Consider the following 18,779-nt stretch of genomic DNA (forward strand, 5'->3'; position numbering starts at 1 on the left):
GGAGGAGAGGGGAGAGCCTAGGGCATGCGGCTTGGAGAGTGAGTCCACCCTACAGTCCACCCCACAGCAAAGTGCTGGGCCTGGCTCCCCACTCTGGGCATGGTGACTTGCTGGATGCAATCAGAGTGCCACTCACTCAAATGTGGCCCAGCTGCCTGGCTATCATGACAGAGAGATGGCTGGGCTAAACCTGATATGGTGGCTCTCTGCAATGGGACCCATGGACCCCAGTTAAAGCTGCCACTGCTTTCAATTCATTAGGGCTCTGGTTCAGAAAGCACGTTTAATTTTAAGATTATGCAAAGTCCCACTGGTTTTATCTAAAGTTGGTCAGAAAGAGGTTTCTTCCACAGAAAAATTTGTTTTCGTCAAAAATTGAAATTTTCAGCTGAGAACTACTAAAACCACCAAAATTTCAGGCAACAGCTGCCAAAACCAGAAAACTTTTTGGCCAAAACCCAAAAATTGTACAGTAGGGAGCCAGTCATTTCATCAGCTAAATGTGCTGAAGAGTGTTCTTCTGAAGCAGGACTATTTAGTTCACAGTGAAAGCACAGCAGGAGCTCTAGGAAGCAGTGTGTCATGTGTGTGTCCACTGTTACTCCTAGCCCATGCAGAGGGTCTGAAGAGATGTGGCTACCCTTCCTCTCTCACAATCTCTACCTTTTTTGGAGTGGGCGGCTGGCAGCATTGTTGGCTAAACAGTGTTCCCATGGGAATGCACAACTTGCAGTTATGTCCAGTCCTTGCAGAAGAGACCCCTTGAGACCTTCCTTTCTGTACATCAGTCAATCAGCGTCAGCCAATCTGTTTCAAAGAAAAAAGTAATTTAAAAAGAGAATTAAATTGTGCACGCAATTGAAATCTGAGAGGAAGCTATCATTTTAAAGAAGAGAGTAGGCAAATGTTGCACTTGTGGTGTTTCAGTCAAAATACTGTAATGTAAAGCAATGTCATAACCAGTTTCTTTGACAAACTGCCTGAAACCATTCCCCCTTGTTCAATGACCTTTTCCTGGCTTCCTGGCATTTAAGCCCCTATGGGTTATGTGTCTGGATAATTTTCCAGCTTAATTCTGTTCACACAGATACTCAAGACAAACTCAGTCAGCAACCACCAGAACATTCACTCACAGGCTGCTATTTTAGCTTTCATTTAAGTCAGAGGTTTTTGGACAAAAGCCCTGAGCAGACTGTCATCACTCCTGCAATGCCCACTCTGCTGTTCAGCTTTGCTATAACCTGCCTAACAAGTCCATTTCTCCTCCTTCTGCCACATGGCTTATTCTGTCCCATAAAGAAAACAAATCTACAATCAAATTATTGAAAACTTGAAGATTGGCATCATTTTGCTGTTCATTCCAGGGCATTGAATTAAATGTGGGATTTTATGTGCATTGAATACAATGTGGGATTTAATATTAATTAGGGATGTCGTATATATCGCAGCGTATGAATTACAGGCAATGAAAACAGATTATTCTGCACCATCATAAGACTTGCATAATTTTGAAAACGTAAATGCAATAATATCCAGTACTAGGCATTAATTAAGTTTATACTGCCTTTCTGTATAGATAATAGGCCTGGGTATATATGTAATCACTTACATCAGTTTAATACCAGTCTATATTGTTTGACTTCGGTGGAGTTCCTCCTGATTTACATTTGAGTAAGTGGCAGAAGAATAAATCCCAGTGTGTCCTTCCAAACAGACATAGACTGTTTGCTAAGATAGCACATGATGTACCGTACTTTGAAGAACAAACAACAACAACAAAAATCCTTTTAACTGCAAGGGCCATATTGTGCCTGAATGCTCCAGTAATCTTCTATGCAAGGCGGGGAGGGGATAAAGGGCACAAGAAGTCCCCTGTCATGCTCCTGCACAATAGCTGAGTGCAGCTGCAGCCCTCCCCCCCTCCCCTGGTTTCTCCCTCAAAACCGGCTGTGGGTGCAGGTAGGAGGCAGGACCATGACTCCACCTCTGTAATAAGCTGGCAGGGCACGTATGTGGTAGTGTGCCGCTCACCCTGAAGGGTGCATTCATCCTGCAAGCTGTAGATCTCTGGCAGGAATTCTGACGCCATGAGGATGAATTCTACCTGCAGGTCTCACTAAGGTGGTGGAGTGCCACATTGCCCTGCCATGGGTCATTGCCAAACAGGTGTGACAGAGCCTTATAGCAGCAAACTACATTTGAGGTTTCTTAAATGGCATCACCCCTTAGAATAATATTAGAGTCTAACACAGGGGTCGGCAACCTTTCAGAAGCGGTGTGCCTAGTCTTCATTTATTCACTCTAATTTAAGGTTTCCCGTGCCAGTAATACAATTTAATGTTTTTGGAAGGTCTCTCTCTAGAAGTCTATAAACTATTGTTGTATGTAAAGTAAACAAGTTTTTTAAAATGTTTAAGAAGCTTCATTTAAAATTAAATTAAAATGCAGATCTTATCAGTTTAGTGCAGTGGTTCTTAACCTGGGGTGCACGCACCCCCTAGGGCAGAGCCGGTGCAAGGATATATTGTGCCCTAGGCAAAACTTTCACCCTGTGGCCCCCTCCCCCACACATTGGTTCCTTGAGGAGCAAATCCCAATGAGCCTTTATAGACCTCAGGGGCCAGCCATGCCCGGTGTGTGCTCCCCAGACCAGGTTCCCCCCTCCCAGTCCCTTGAACTCCTCTGGAGGGTGCACAGCCCCTCCGCGAGCCCACTCCACCCCACCCCAGTGGCCCTCACCCCGAGTCCACTCACTGGCTTTGCCAGGCTTGGGCTGCTGCAGCAGCTGGCAGGGAGGAACCACCTTCTGGAGGCACTGGAGAGCCAGAGCATGCCGCTTGTGGCAGCAGCGAGTCCCAGCCATGGAGGAACCGGCGCGGTGCAGGGGGGCAGGAGTGCTGCAAAGGCAGCGGTGCCGCTAGTGAGGAGCAGCTGTGACCCCCCGCCCCTCCTGCTCAGACTGTGGCCTGGCACCCCCCAAGGGGCTCCTGCAAGCTGCAATGGATGTATGCGGGCGCCAACACCCATGCGCCCCCTAGCTCCTCCCTCGCCTAGGGTTACCATATTTCAACAATCAAAAAGAGGGGAGAACCCTGCCCTAGCCCCGCCCTCATCCACTCCCTCCCACATCCCACCCTGACTGCCCCCATCAGAACCCCCAACCCCCACTGTTTCTTGTCCCCTAACTGCCCCCTCCTGGAACTCCTGCCCCTAACTGCCCCCCAGAACCTCACCCCTTACCTAAGCCTCCTTGCAACTTGTCCCCTGACTGCCCCCTCCTGAGACCCCACCACCCTAACTGTCTCCCTAGCATCCTACCCTCTACCTGTCCCCTGACTGCCCCAACCCTTATCCACACACCTGCCCCCAGAGAGACCTCCAGGACTCTCACACCCCATCCAACCACTCCCCAGCCCCTGACAGGACCTTCCAAAACCCTGATCCATCCAATCCTTCCCCTGCTTCCTGACTGCCCCCCGGGACTCCCCTTACCATGCCCATGCCGGTCAGATGCTGGCTCTACATGGAGGCAAAACTCCACGTGGAGTGCTGAGGCAGTCGGAGGGGGGGAGCTGCAGGAGGAGCAGCAGCAGCTCACACTTCCGGGAGCTGCAGAACCTGTGTGCAGTGAGAGGGGAGCCGGGGGGCGTGCCCACCCGGGCTGTGGCCCAGTGTCCTCCCCAGAGGGCTCCTGCAGTGGATGCATGCGGGCGGCTGTCCCCATGTGCCCCCCGGTCCCGCCTTGCCACACTCAGGCTCTACAGCTCCCGGGAGTGTGAGCCACTGCCACGATCCCTCCTGCAGCAGGCTCAGGGCCCCGCGTCCCGGCAGCTCACACTCCCAGGAGCCGCAGAACCTGAGCGCGGTGGGGGGGAGCTGGGGGGGTGCACCTGCCGCTGGTCTGGGGTCCCGGCCGCCACCCCCGCTCAGCCTCCTGTGGGCTGAGTGATTGGAACCCCAGGCCAGCAGGATGCTGAGCGGGGCCAGCGGCCTGGACCCCGGCCAGCAGCCATGTGGCAGGCAAAATCGGCTCGCGTGCCGTAGGTTGCCGGCCCCTGGTCTAACATTTTTTGCCTTATTTTGAAAGATGCATCCAAACACCTATTTTTGCGAACTACTTTGTGCATATTTACAAGTAGAAGGAGGGCAGAAACTGCAGCAGACTGTACTTTAGTTGATAGCCTCAGCTACTGGAAGGCAGTATGGGGATGGGATGGTGATTTAAAGATTACTAGTGATATGGGAAGGAAGAGGCTTTTACTCCAAGCTTTCCAACAGTGTCTATTATTGTTCTTTACAAAGAATTGCTATGAAATGTGGGCTACTTTGTGTAAAACAAACAGCCCATTCCATGAGTTCTTCCTGCAGGCAGCATGATATATAGATGAAAGAGGATATGTAGTTGTTCATGACAAGCATACTGTCAAGCATACGCGTACTGTGTTACCGTCTCTTTTTTCAGATGTGAGAAAAGTTTGGAGAGGATTTCAAAAAAACAAATTTCAGATAGTTTAGCTGGTGGAGTGTCTCATACCAAAAACTTTCTGAAGAATATATATTAGTATCACTGCACTGCTAATTTGTTTTGAAAGAAGAAACTGAACGACTATTGGAAATGTATATTGTAATAAGATGCAGAAATATATTATTTACTATGCTTGAGATTTCCATCTCTTTAAAGAAAATGAAATGTTTGTTTTCAATTGTCAATGATCCATGTTTCTGGTTGCCTTTTATGTGTTTTTTAATTGATTGCTACCGAAATTAATATATTGGCATTCATTGTTAAATATGAGTAAGACTGTCAATTTTGACACTATGTTGCCTTTTAGCTCTTGATTTATCCTTTTTCTTGTTTCCACAAAATGGTTCTTCAGTATCCTTTCAGTGACAACAATGAAACACCTATATACTTGAATTGTGTGGGTGTGTTTTTGATAAACAGAGAAAGAATACTTGACCTTGAAGAGTAAGGGTGTATGGGAACAAGGGAGCAAGATTCCTTTGCTTTCAGTTGAACGTTTCATTATGATACTTTGCAAATATTTCACCCCCTTCAGTTTCCTTGCACAACCACCCCGGGAGTCATAATTCACCACTCGAGAAACACTGACTTAGTGAATCATCACAAATGCAGTTCCAAATTAATGAATATAATACAGACAACTGTAATTCTGGAGTCTTATTAATAGAACCTAGCTGTCCTTAGTCCCAGTCCAGTTCTCTCTCCCCAGGGCAACACTGCCTCCCTTTGGGGGGCAGGGGAAGTAGGTGTATGTTTTAGCGGCGATGGTTAAATAAATAAAATAATTGTGACACTGTATGGAATATGGGGGACGCTTTATGATATTGTTAACAGCAATATTATAAAACTGCAAGAAATCTTTCCAGACATACCATATAATGAAAATGTTATGATTTGCCAAGTATGATGATCTTGTTTGTATCACCTTTGTATTGTAAGTTATAGATATGTATGGTATATCTCTATTTCCAAACTTGTGCTGTGTTTCTGGGTGACACCTCCGGACAGACTGGCATCAGCACTGCCTAGCCTGTTCAATGACCCATCAAGGATCATCAGCAGTACAATGAACCCACTGAAAGGAGCCAGCGGATACACCTTATGAGTCAGCGGGATTGTAGGGGCATGCCTATGGACAGAGAAATCTAAGGTTTTTCCATGCAATGTGCCCTGAAGCTTGTGTTTGGGACACAGGAAAATACAAGCCACATGGTGAAAGGAATATAAAGGGCAGCTGCATCATCTCTATTTTGTCTTCATTCCTGCTTTTTACCTCTGAAGTAACTTTTCTACAAACTGAAGCTCTGAACAAAGGACTGAATGACCCATCCAAGCTTTGGATGTGTTCAAGAGGGACTTTCAAGCCAGCCTACTCACCAATACTGCTAAGAACCTGATATATGGACTTTGAAGTCTCTGTATGTATCTGACTGCTTTACCATTTAACATCTCTCTTCTTGTTCTTTCTTTCTTTTATAATATACCTTTAATTTTAGACACTAAAGGATGGTTGGGCAGTGTAGTATTTTGGGTAACATCAAAACTGATATTGACCTGGTAATGTAGCAGCCTTTGTATAGTGAGCAAAGTTTCAAATAGCTTCTCGCTGAACTGGACCGAGGTGCTCATTGGGAGTCAGAGAACTGGAAGGCAATAAAGGGGGCTGTGTGATTTCTTTTTTAGCTTCTTGATAACCAGTGTGGGGGGATCAGGAGCACAGTTTGTGACTGGTTGGTGAGTCTAACTTCATTATTAACCCCTGAGTAAGGGCTGCTCCAGGCACAGTGGGTCACAGTGATGATCCAGTTGACAGGATTTAAGGGAGGAACCTGTGTGCATGTACCTCTACGAGGTTAATACTATTTAAGGAAACCACATGGGAAAAATCTGATTTCACAATTACAAGGAGGATCCTCTTTACTGGCTGAGCCTGCTCATCTCCAAATAGAGCAGTGAGACACTACTGCAGAAAGGCTATCAAAAAAATTCCAATGGAACAGTTTTCTGTCTGAAAATGCTGATTAGATGGAATCAAAATGTTCTTTGGGTACATATAGATTCCTTCAAAATGGCTCCCACTGAACAGTCTGGCTAGCCAGCCAAACTACCTGCCTGATTTTCTGCCAGCCTGTCAGGTGGGCAGGCTTCCTGGCTCTCTGCCTTCTGGGCCACCTGGTTCCCCGAGCTCCCAGGGTCCCCACTTACCCAGACTCTCCAGATAGTTGGCTGCCTAACTTTTTAGGCTGCCTACCTAGCCAGGTTCTCAGCTTTCTGGCTCCCTGGGTTCACCAGCAAGCTAGCTCTTGGGCCACCCAGCTCCCTGGATGGCCAGCTCCTCAAATGGGAAGCTGGCTTTCTGGCTAGCCAGCTCTCTGCCTGGAATTTTGCAAAAAAATAAATAAAATGCATGTTGGATTCCAATGAAAACAATTTTGGAAAGGCAGAATTTTCTGGGCAAGAGAAATTCCAGTTCTTGCTCCCCAGCTCTGCTGCTGCAACTGAATCCTCCGGGTTTAGAACATCAGAGGAAGCACGGAAGGTGTTTGTTCCCATTTTTCCTAGTGTTCCCTAACCCGCTCTTTATCAATAACTGTTCATACAAAGTTTTCATTGCTTCATCATTGTCTGAGTTTCTTGTCCTTATTTGTTCTTGCTGAAGGCAGATATTTAAAAGGAGTTCAGTATTGAGTTAGCCATTATTGAGTCATTATTATTAATAATTCATCCCATTTAGTGGTGGAGTCTGCTTTCTCCCTAGCATCTCTTTTTCCCTCTTATGAAAAGAGCCTTTTCATTAGCATTTACCCATTCTACTTGGTTTTGGCCCTTATCTTTCCCCTATTTTCTCCACCATCATTTATGTCCTATTTGCGTTTTGATTTCTCTGCTATAATGAAAGTGCATGTTATTGTCTTCAGCAGCTATGCCTGCAATAGGTGTGGGCTATAGACTGTCCATCTGCTTCTTCTACCTCTGTGGTGTTTTAAAAAAGGGAACTTAGCTGAGTATTGATAGTACCTTGATGCTCAAGAAAGCACACTTTTCCAGGAAGACTGGGAATTGAGTGCAGAGTGTACCTAGGCATATTAATGCTTTTATGTGTTGAGTATGGAATGGACTTGCATTCCCGCAAAATGCCCAGTCTCATCCAACACACTGTGTTTCTGCTGGACTAGTTTGCCAGGCTGTGTAGGGGGTCTCCATGACACTGTGAGCACAACAAAAGTTTATCATACTGCAGTGCCATGGTAGCAGGAGGAAGAATAACAGTTATGCGTGACATCCCTGTGACTGGAAAAATGTTAAGTTTTTTTGTCCACTGAAACTGCTGGCTACCAAAAATGTTCACCTTTTCCTGAAACTGGCATCTCTGCCCCGACATAAGCTGAGCATGTTTCCCTTACTGTGTTCAGTATTTCCATGATGATGTGATCTGTCTCTGTAAGAGACTGGCTGAGCCTTTTTTCTCCCCATGATTTTCACTTTTGGGCTTCCCTGATTTGTCTGGTGTGAGCATATGAGTAAATGTGATATGAAAGAACAGTGAAAGCATGTTCTTCTTTTATTTTTTTCCTACTTACTGCAATAGTAGTTCTTTCTTTTTACCCTTCCTAGAAAAAGGACAAATTTGCAAGTACATATACCTGAGTAGAGAACTAAGGGGGATGGTGGCTGGACTATTAATTACAGCAGCCAGATTAGCATAGGTGCAGCTGGATAACAAATGGGAGCCTGAGTCACAGGAGCCAGGATTAGAAAACCCCAGAAATGTGAGTAGCAGGGGGCTTAGTCAAGGAAGCTCTGAGTTAGGGCTTAATATGATTTTTGGCTAAGACCTCTATGCCATTATTTATGACAACTCTTATTGTGTGCTGTTTCTTGTTTTGGAACCTTTTTCCAGAGAGGGAAAGACTAATCAGGTGTGTCTTCTTTTACCTTGACTGTGCTTTTTTTCTCTCTAAACTGACTCGGCTGTTGGGTCTTTATGACCATTTCTCTTTGCTCCTTTTAAGCAGGGTTGCTGAGATGTTGGTGAGTTTGGTGTTCATTCTTGTAGTAGTAGAAAGCTCAGCATCCCAGGTACTAAACTGGCTTCCTTGTTTTGCTCTTGCACCAAAGACATGCTTTTTTAAAAATCATAATGATAATAGTCTGGGAGAGAAAATAAGAGCCAGGATAATTTTGTCAGTAGAAAGATTTCCTCTACCAAAGGGGAAAGAAAAGCCATCTTTAACATTGCTGTCTCTTCTTCTAGCCTTTTAAGATGTAGCTGAAAGAGGCATTAAAAGGTATGCATAATTATCTGAAGCTGTACTAGACTTTTTTTACATACAGCTAGAGGATGCCAGCTGGGGATTAAAAGACAATTGAATGAAGCAAGTGTACTCAGAGAAGGGCAACTTACTGGAGAGAATGCTAGTGAAAGATATACCACTCAGTGCAGTGTACGTCAGGATTTATCTATGTACTGGAATGAGCCCACTAGCATTGGATTACCTTGCAAGCATTAATGAACGTATGTTTATAGTACTCCACTGAGAGTTCTTTGTGGCCTTACTTATAAAATGATTCCCTTCTCCTGTTTTGCAAGTGCCACACAGAGAGGAAGTGACTTGCCCAATTTCATAAGTCATACATGACTCAGTTGGACCTTGAACACCTGTCTCTTGAGGCTTGGGCTAATACCTTAAATATGCTTATGAATATGATGTAACTGGAGTATGCTTTATGCAAAAGGTCTCTTATAATGATACTTTACAAAGCTTATAATCTGAGTGTGTTCGTCCTATTTGTATGAATATATCATTCTTGTATCTGAAGCTAGAAATATGAAGTATAACTCTGAGGTCCTGTTGTAATTATGCAAATTGTGGGCCATTCATGGTGGTTTAGAATCTTGATGGCTACCATTGACTAGGACAATTGGTGGTAAATGGTTTATTTACCTGCAAGCCTTCCTCTATATGTGTGTGCCAGCCCATGAGTAATGAAGAATGAAGTCTTACAGTGACATGTGGCCATGTCACATGATACTGGAATCCATCTTAAACCTGGTGCTTTTCCATTTAGAAGGAGAGGTGGGGATCCAGAGAGAGAAAAGATCCCTGCCTTGTGCCAATGCTATAAAAGGAGGTGGAACAGAACAAAGAGGGTGACAGTCATGAGAAATCCCCTAGCTGCCACCTGAGCTAACAAAAACTGTACCAGGGGAAAGGATTGGGCCCAGACTAGGAGGGAATCTAGTCTGTGAAAGATCCTTATTGGAACATCTCTGAGGGTGAGATTTACCTGCAATCAGTTTCTTAATGTATTAGGCTTAGACTTGCTTGTTTTATTTTGCTTGGTAACTTACTTTGTTCTGTCTGTTATTACTTTGAACCACTTAAATCCTACTTTTTATACTTAATAAAATCACTTTTGTTTATTGATAAACTCAGAGTGATTAATACCTGGGGAGCAAACAGCTGTGCATACCTCTCTAGTAGTATTGTAGAGGGCAGACAATTTATGAATTTATCTTCTATAAGCTTTATAGAGAGTAATCCAGATTTATTTGGGGTTTGGATCCCACTTATGTCTGGGTGCTGGAGATAAGTGCCATGCTCAGCTGTTTTTGGTTAAAGCCTGCAGCTTTGGGGGCATGGTCTAGACTCCGAGGCTGGGCTGCAGCAGGCTAGCATGTCTGGCTCAACAAGGCAGGGTTCTGAAGTCCCACGCTGGTGTGGAAAACAGGCTCAGAGGTAATCCTAGCACATCAAGTGACAGTCCCAAGAGTATGTCTGTGACCGAACCCATCACAACCTTATACACAAGACTATCTTTCTAGCATTTGGTGGGTGTGGAATGAAGAGGCCTATGCTATTCATACTCTCAGTTCAGAGGGCGAAGCTCTGTTATGAGATATACACTGTGTAATCCCAGTGATGTCAAAGTCATGACTAGAGCTGGATAAAAAAATTACAATTCTGATTTTGAACATTTTTTGGGGGGGAGGACCCCTAAATGTCTAGTTTCATTTTTAAACAAAAACAAACCCTGCAAAATAAAAATTTGTGGGGGAGGGGTTCCATTTTTTTCCTATTTACATTTTGTTACTGGAAAAGGAAGACACGGGGCAGGGGAATAATAACCATAAAATGTTTTGTTTCAAAATCTGATACATTTACAGGCTTGCAGGAGTGGGGCATCAAAAAAAATTCAGAAAACATTAAACCAATTTTCTGTAAAAAGTTTCAGTTTTGAGGAAAAAGCTATTTTTCACTGGAAAAAAATGTTGAATGTAAAGTTTGACTAGCTGTGAAGATCTTTCCAGTTGCTGGTTATTATGTACACACTGTGGCTAAGTTTGACTCTGGCTAGCACTCTGTGCAGCACCATGTCGATCTTTGGATCTGATTCTGAACTTGCTAACACTACTGTAAATGTTTGGTTAGAATCCCCCTACGTATACATATTTGCATAGGATCTACTCTAAAGTAAGGTAAGTATACATGATCTCTCATGCCCTGATGGTTACATGAATAATAAGGCACTTGTTTAAATTAAGGTGATAAGAGAAATTTGCTTGAAATATATAGAGCAGGAACTGTTCTTCTTGAGATTAAAGAAGAAAATATGACACACCAAAAGCTGACAAGTGCATCCAAATACATGTATAATATGTTTTCATTAAATGTTTTATAATGCACTCCGAGTGAAAAACGGTCCCTGTATCCACCTTGCTTTGGCCCTGAAGGATCATGATTATTCAAAGAATGTCATTTTGATCAATTTTTAATTTTAAAATATTATGGATTTTATTTGATTCTTAATATGATAAATTTAAGAATGTGTAGCATGTGTCATACTGATCAAAATTTGGAATTTCCATCCTATGGAAGACTGAGATTTGGAAATTTGGTTTTATTCTGAATCACTGTTTCCACCATACCTAGAATAGGAAAAAATGGAATCACCTTATATGTTACTGTCTGTTAATTATCAGTAAATACATTGACGACACACAGTGAATAAAAATGGGGCATTTGACAAAGATACAGTGGGTGTCACTATCCAATGGATTCTTGTCCTCAAATACTTTTTTTCATTAATGTGCTAGGAATTAGGATGAAGATAAATATCAAGGTGATTACATTAAATATTTTAAAAATGCTTTGTCATTTTCTTTCAAATGCCTGCATATCATTCTAATGCAATCTAGGGATAAGCAAGTGTAAACCGGTCGTGCTGGGGCTCGTCCCCCTCAGGTGCAGCGGGGAGCCAGGGCGCCTCCTTACAGGGGCTGAGCAAACCCAGTCTATGAGCCCAAGCCCTTGGTCAGGGCGGGGCAGCAAATAGTTCAGGCTCAGCCATGCACTTCAGGGCTGAGCAAACACAGTCGATAAGCCCAAGCCCTTGGTCGGGGCAGGGCAGTAAATAGTTCAGGCTCAGCTCCTGCACTCACGGGCTGAGCAAACACAGTACAAACAGTGAGTCTACACAGAAGGCCTCCTCAGGCTCAGGAGAGGGGGACTCTGCCACCCTTGGACGGGTGGCAGGGGGGATGCAGGCCCTCCCACTCCACTGCATCCCAGCCCAGGGCCCTAGCAGCGACAGGGGTTCACTGCAGTCAGTGGGGAATCCAGGCCGCAACATACTGACATGGGTTCACAGTCCCCAGGAGCCAGACTGGGGTCAGCTACCCCTGGGCTACTTCCAATTCCCCCCTCTTCCTGTACCTGGCCTCCGCTGGCATCGTTCAGGAGGTCCCAGACCATGGGTTCCTCTGGATACTGGGAGGCAGGACACTCCGACTGCTCCTCCGGATAGCGAGCGCAGGGCAGGTCAGCTTGGGGGTCCTCCAGATACCGGGCACAGGGCAGGTCCGGCCAGCGCTCCTCCAGATAGCGACCGCAGGGCAGGTCAAGTTGGGGGTCCTCCAGATACTGGGCACAAGGCAGGTCCGGCCAGCGCTCCTCCGGATACCAGGCATGGGGCAGGTTGGGCCCAGCAGGAGCTTGGGCCTCAGCATCTGTTCTCTTCAACAGCCAACCCACAACTGAGCTCTGGGCCCGGGCTTTTATACTTCCTGTCCCGCCCCTTGACTTCCTGGGGGGGGCGGGGACAGGTGGCGTTGGCTCCGCCCTCAGAGGTGCCTGCTCTGGCTCATCCCTCTCAGGTGTGGCGGGGAGCCAGGGCGCCTCCTTACAGCAAGAAATATAAAAGTGAATTTATTTATCCTCGTTATCACTTAAATTGTTGTGCCTGCTTAAAACAGACAGAGCTTTGCATTATTCCTCATTCTATAATGACTCTTTTTAAAAAAGCAAAAGATTGCAGAAATCTTCACATTCTCCCCTGAGCTGGAGATTCATTCTTCCCAAATGGCCAGGTATCAGAGTTGTAGATAAAGTGAATGACTCTGGCTCCAACAAACGGTTCCGATAAATGCTAAGGGCTGTAGTCTGTCTGCAGGGAAAAGTTTTCAACTAGCAATAATCACACCTCAGATTAACTTCATTGGTTATGATACTGATAGCTAAGAACAGAGTATAGTGCTTGCAGTATGATTATGAACAGTGTTATTTCCCTGCCCTACCCCACTCCCCAAAAGTGAGCAAATTTTACTTTTTTCTAGAAGCCTTTGTTATACCTTGAAGGAAAGACTTGACACCAAGTTGTAGAAATCCGAGGAGGCAAAAGCTGCTTTTCTGAGTTCACCTGCCTCTTTTATTATCTAAGATTACACATGCGCAAATGCACAGCACAATCAAAATTTCCTACAAAAATCTTCCGATCACGAGCTCATAAAGATAGCAAATCTACAAAACATCCCAGCTGCAAACACGTAGTCAGTGTGGAGAAACTGCGAGAGGGAAGCTACAAAACACTGCCAGGTGCAGGACGAGGCCGCCTGTGTTGAAAGCAAGGGGGAAGGATGGGGGGCCAAATTCCTGCGATAATCAAAGGGGTGTGCCAAGTTGCAAGCAAGAACAAAATGCCCACAATTTAAAGGGGCACCCAGGCCTGTGGGCCCGGGTCATTCCTACATACCGTCTTCATTCTTGGGGCCTGATTTAGTGCTGTTAAAGTCGAGAGGAATTCTTCCCTTTTCAACAGACTTGATCAGACCTTTACATTTCTTCCATTTATGAATAATGAAGAAAATATAAGCCTCAACACACTCTTAAAATTAGTACGGTAAGTGTGGTTTGAAACAGGTGAATAAGGAATGATGAAACTGCTAACATCTCTTATATCTTGTGCGGGGAGGATTGTATGAGAAATATCCTAAATTAAAATGAAAAACCTAAATAATATAGGTTGATCATCATTAAATAAGCACAAAGGTCTGATTCTCCACTGCCTTGCACTATGTATAGTCATTGACACCTATCCCAAAGGAGGGGGCTAGTGGGGGGGGGCATTTTTTTTAAACCCATGGTGTGGAACTGGAATTCAATACTATTTGTGGGGAGGAAGTTTTGTAATATATCTTTGGCTCTTTGTTCTGCTCTGTTTGTTTTTCTCTCGGCTATGAGGAAGAGCTTTTTTTTTTCTATCTCCAAGCTTCTTTCTACCCTTCTGTTCCCAAGTTGTGAGTACAAAAGGAAAAAGCAATAGGTTTATATTGTATTTTGTATTTACATGTGTGGAGTTGCTGGAATGTTTAAATTGGATATCTTTTTGAATCAGACTGTTTATTCATATTTTCTTATAAGCAATAGCCCTGTATTGTCATCTTGATGCAGAGTTTATATTGCTTGGAGGGTCATGCTAAGCACCCAGATTTTGGACGCTAAGGTCCAGATTTGGGACAGGAGGCTTATTACAACCTGAAATCAATATTGCTTCATTTTTTCCAAGCAATGGAACAAAGCTATTATGGGATGTTATTTCAGCCAATGAGAGTCAAGAAAAAAATGAATATGGGATGGATAGTCATGTAGATAAAATGCAATGTGGGGGGAGGGAGGTCCAGAGGTGAGGGTGATTTCTAGCTCCCTTTGCTTGTTTTTTTTAATTTTTTTTAAACTATAACTGATTATGAACTACAGTTTCTGTAAAATATAAATCATCCGACCTTTTATTAGGATGTTTTCATTAGTAATGGATTTGGAAATAGGAATCAAAGCTGCAATGAAATAATTGTGCATAATTGCCCAAAAATGGAGGTTTCTTGCACTGAGACAACAGATTGGGGGGGGCATCAATAATTAATTTGCTGGCATTACAATTCTTCCAACTGACATGAAGAATAGGAGAAACCTACTTATAAATTGTCTCTCTGCACCCCCGGCTGTCCCCTCCCTCCCGGCACTCACAGCCCGCCAGGGGTGCCCCTGGGCCTTCCCGCCGCTTCTCCCTGTAGGCTGCGCAAGGGGCTGGCCGGTTCCGGCTCTGCTCCAGCCACTGCCCCCACGGGGCGGGCAGGTCCTGGGGTCCCTGGGTTTCCCCCCGCCCTGGCTCCACAGCCACTGCCAAGGCAAACCACTTGGAGCCCTCGCCCCGGCTGGACGGTGGACGTCACGCATGGGTGAGGCCCTGCCCTAATAAGGCGTGGCTGGCCGCGCTGTGACGGGTTCTCATTCTCCCGCCTTCCCCTCCAGGCCGCTCCTATTGGTTCAGGGACTGCACATGGGTGGGGAGGCAGGGCTCTCTTAAAGGGAAAGTAACACTCCTTCCAGCCCCCTCCTCCTCAGCTTTGCGTTCTGCGGCACTTTTACTGACTGGGCGGCGCTCCAGGTCTTTGGCAGCAGGCCCTTCACTAGTTCCAGGTGCGAGTGAAGATCCTGCTGCTGAAGACCATGCCACAGCGGGTGGTGCTTTTTTGTGAGTGAGTTAAAAAGGTGCCACATTTGGGAAATGTGCTCAGCTCCCCCTCTAGCTACGCTGCTGAACTGCAGGAGTGTTATCATGCCACTTTACCTTGACTATGTCCCTTACAATATGTGCTAATTACATATGCTAAACAACTGTTCCACCCTGCATTTTGCTGTGACATTGGGAGTACCTTTTCCCAGACCCGAAGAAGAGCACTGTATGGCTCGAAAGCTTGTCTCTCTCACCAATGGAAGTTGGTCCAATAAAAGGTATTACCTCACCACTTTGTGTCTCTAACAAACAGTATTGTCTATCAACTCCCTCATTCCTTTCCCTTCTTTTGATGAAGACAGTTGGATTTTTTGACAGTTGCTATGAACTGAGAATATCGACACCCAAACTGGCGTTAAGGAGGTGGCAAGATACAACAACAAAGATACAACTGTTCCCCAGCAATCTCTGTGTTTGGATGTAGAAATCTGGCTGCATATATCCCCATTTCACAAACACTTATGTGCAGTGATGAGCTGCCAGAATATTAACAACTGGTTCCCTCCTCCTCCCCTCATGAGAGGGTTGTTTCTCTCCCACCCTCCCGGGACTCCTGCCCCTTCCAACCCCCCACGTTCCTTGACAGCCCTCCCGGGACCCCTGCCCCATCCACCCCCCTTCCCTGTCCCCTGACTGCCCCCTGCTGCACCGTCCAACCCCTCCTCTCATTCCTGAAGGCCCTCCGGGACCCCTGCCCCATCCAACCACTCCTCTCATTCCTGATGGGCCCCTGGGACCCTTGCCCTCATCCAACCACCCCTTCCCCCTGTCCCCTGACTGCCCCTGGAATCCCTACCCCTGACTGCCCCCCACCACTCCATCCTGCTCCTTCCTGACTGCCCCCCTGGGACCCTTGCCTCCATTCAATCCCCCTGTTTCCTGCCCTCTGACCACCCCAACACTAATCCACCCCCCCAACTCCCCTGCCCTCTATCCAACACCCCCTCCCTGCTCCTTGCCCCCTTACTGCGCTGCCTGGAGGTGGGTGCTGGGCCAGAGCTGGGGCCGGAGCCAGGGTGCCAGGCCAGAGCCGCGCCACCTGGGACTGGGGCCAGGTCGGAGCCACACTGCTCGGCCGGCCGGAGTCAGGCCAAGGCCAGAGCCGTGCAGGACCTGGAGCCCTCCTTGCACCCCTGCCCCCCTTCCTCAGCTCACCTGCGAGAAGCCGCTGCTTCCTTCTCAGCCCTTCCAGGCTTCCCGCGCAAACAGCTGATTTGCAGGAAGCCGGGGAGAGGGAGGAGAAGCCGGGGGAGCATTCAGAGAGGAGGCAGAAGCGGAATGAGGTGAGCTGGGGCTGGGACAACCAGTTCTAAAAGGGCTTCTAAATTTAACAACCGGTTCCTGCGAACTGGTGGGAACTGGCTCCAGCTCACCTCTGCTTACATATGTGAGCATATTCAACTCAGTGGAACTAGCCAAATGCTGTAAATTCATCTCCTATGTGTTTGCAGGATTAGGACCATGGAGAACAAACTCAGTCAGCACATGATTTATTAATTAAACCCTGCCATGTGAATGGGCCCTCAGCTAGTAATTAATTTAAATATTTAAAGTAAAAATCTCTGGTACTATTGCTGCACTGGAGCTATTTTTCAATTAAAGAAACATTTGAATCATTAAAATGAATGAGAAATGTGATATGAATAGTATAAGTACACAGGGATATATTCTAAAGCACATGCAGAAAATGAAAGCTCACTCTCAGTTTTGACATTTTAGAAAGATTTAATATTAATTTAGCTAAGTGTTCTTATTAAGTACAGAAAAGTTTGTTTCATACTCTCTTCCTTCCATCAAACATTCTGTAGTCTTCCTATGCATCATGTAAAACAAGATTATTATATAATAAAAATTCAAATAAGTGTTTGGATTAACCAGCTGAAGAAGATGAGTGGGCATTTTTATAAAAGTGAGGCATTGTCCCAATCCCTCTGCAAACACGCACACACACACAATACCAATATACAAACCTACCAATCTAAAACATTCTACATGTAACTATCCCTTTGGGGTGAGGATAAGGGATGGGAGAACAAACCACACATGACAGATGTTAATCTCATCTCTTAATGCACTACTAGAAAGTGTTCAGCCATCACAATGATGAGATACAAGAAGCTTTAGAGTACGTTGACACTGCAATAAAACACCCACGGAACACCCTCAAGTGGTGCTGATTGGGCTCACAGGGCTCAATCTGCTTGGGCTGGAGCCCAGGTTTTGAGCCCCTCTCTCATTGCAGGGTCACAGTGCCTGAGCTCCAGCCCAAACATCTACACTGCAATTTTTTAGCTCCATATCCTGAGACCCATGAACCTGATTCAGCTGATCCAAGTCAGCTGTGGGTCTTTTTATTGCAGTGTAAACACCCATAGAGACGTCACTAGACTAAACTAAACTAGAAACCTGCAGTTGGTTCAATCCATAGGGGTGCAGCCCTTCTGAAGCTCATTACAATCTTTCTGATTGACTGTGATGAAAATCCTAAATTGTTATAAATACCTCTACAGTGCTGTTATTTCTAAATTGGGTGTTTGACTTCATGGAAAATGAAGTCGCTGGTTTACAGAAAAGGATCTGACATAAAAATACTCAAAATTGAATCTATTTTACATGAAATATTAATGTGGTCCAGGCTGTTCAATCAAGGATGAAAAATTAAGAAGAAATTCCAGAATGAAATACTGACTGAGTATGTCTGTACTGGAGCTGAGGCGTAATTTCCACTGCAAGAGGCAGGGTCGTTTTGCTGTAAGCTGTGCCAGGGAGAGTGAGTGAGCCTTGTACCATGTCTTTTGACAGTAGCCGATGCCAGGTACTTGAGAGGCAATGGCCGGAGCAAGCAATCACCAAGGGATCTATCCCTGCATTGTCCTCTTAAGTATGATGCTCGTTCTAGGGGCTAACTCTCACCCCCCGAGGCGCGTGGCAGGGACTCGGGCCCCTTCCCCAACTCTGGGTCACCCTCGTGTGCCCCCTGCCTCCCTCCCCCATCTTGGGCTGTGTTTTGCTTAGAGCCACAGAGCCCTTGCCCTTTTTGCCTGGTGCCTGGCAATCAAGCCTCCTGTGGGGAATTAACTCAAGCAGTAGCATGCTTGCTTTGTATGCAAGAGGTCATGAGATCAATGCCCATGTTCTCCAAACAGTTGACTTTGGGTGAGTGGGCTGGCCAGAGTGCTGACTTCTGACTTTGCTGTCCGTAGCAGTCAGGCCAAAAATCAAAAGCCATGCTCCCCATGGCCTCCTTTGCACCATCTTGGCTTCATTAGTGCCACATTCTGACCAGCTGAACTAGGCAACTCACAGGAAGCATCTCAAGGTGTTCCCCTGCTGTGGGCTGCGATGCAAATAGCAGCTGGAAGTGCATCAGCTGTTGCAAGAATGGTAGGAGTAGTGACAG

The 18,779-nt window shown here is 45.7% G+C and overlaps 1 pseudogene; it reads right to left on the reverse strand.

Moving 5' to 3' along the window:
• Positions 1-12,974: 12,974 nt before the first annotated feature.
• LOC116829695 (U4 spliceosomal RNA) lies at positions 12,975-13,050 on the reverse strand (annotated as a pseudogene).
• Between the last annotated feature and the right edge of the window lie 5,729 nt (positions 13,051-18,779).

This window comes from Chelonoidis abingdonii, chromosome 5, assembly GCF_003597395.2.
Source record: "Chelonoidis abingdonii isolate Lonesome George chromosome 5, CheloAbing_2.0, whole genome shotgun sequence".
Classification (NCBI taxonomy): Eukaryota; Metazoa; Chordata; order Testudines; family Testudinidae; genus Chelonoidis; species Chelonoidis abingdonii.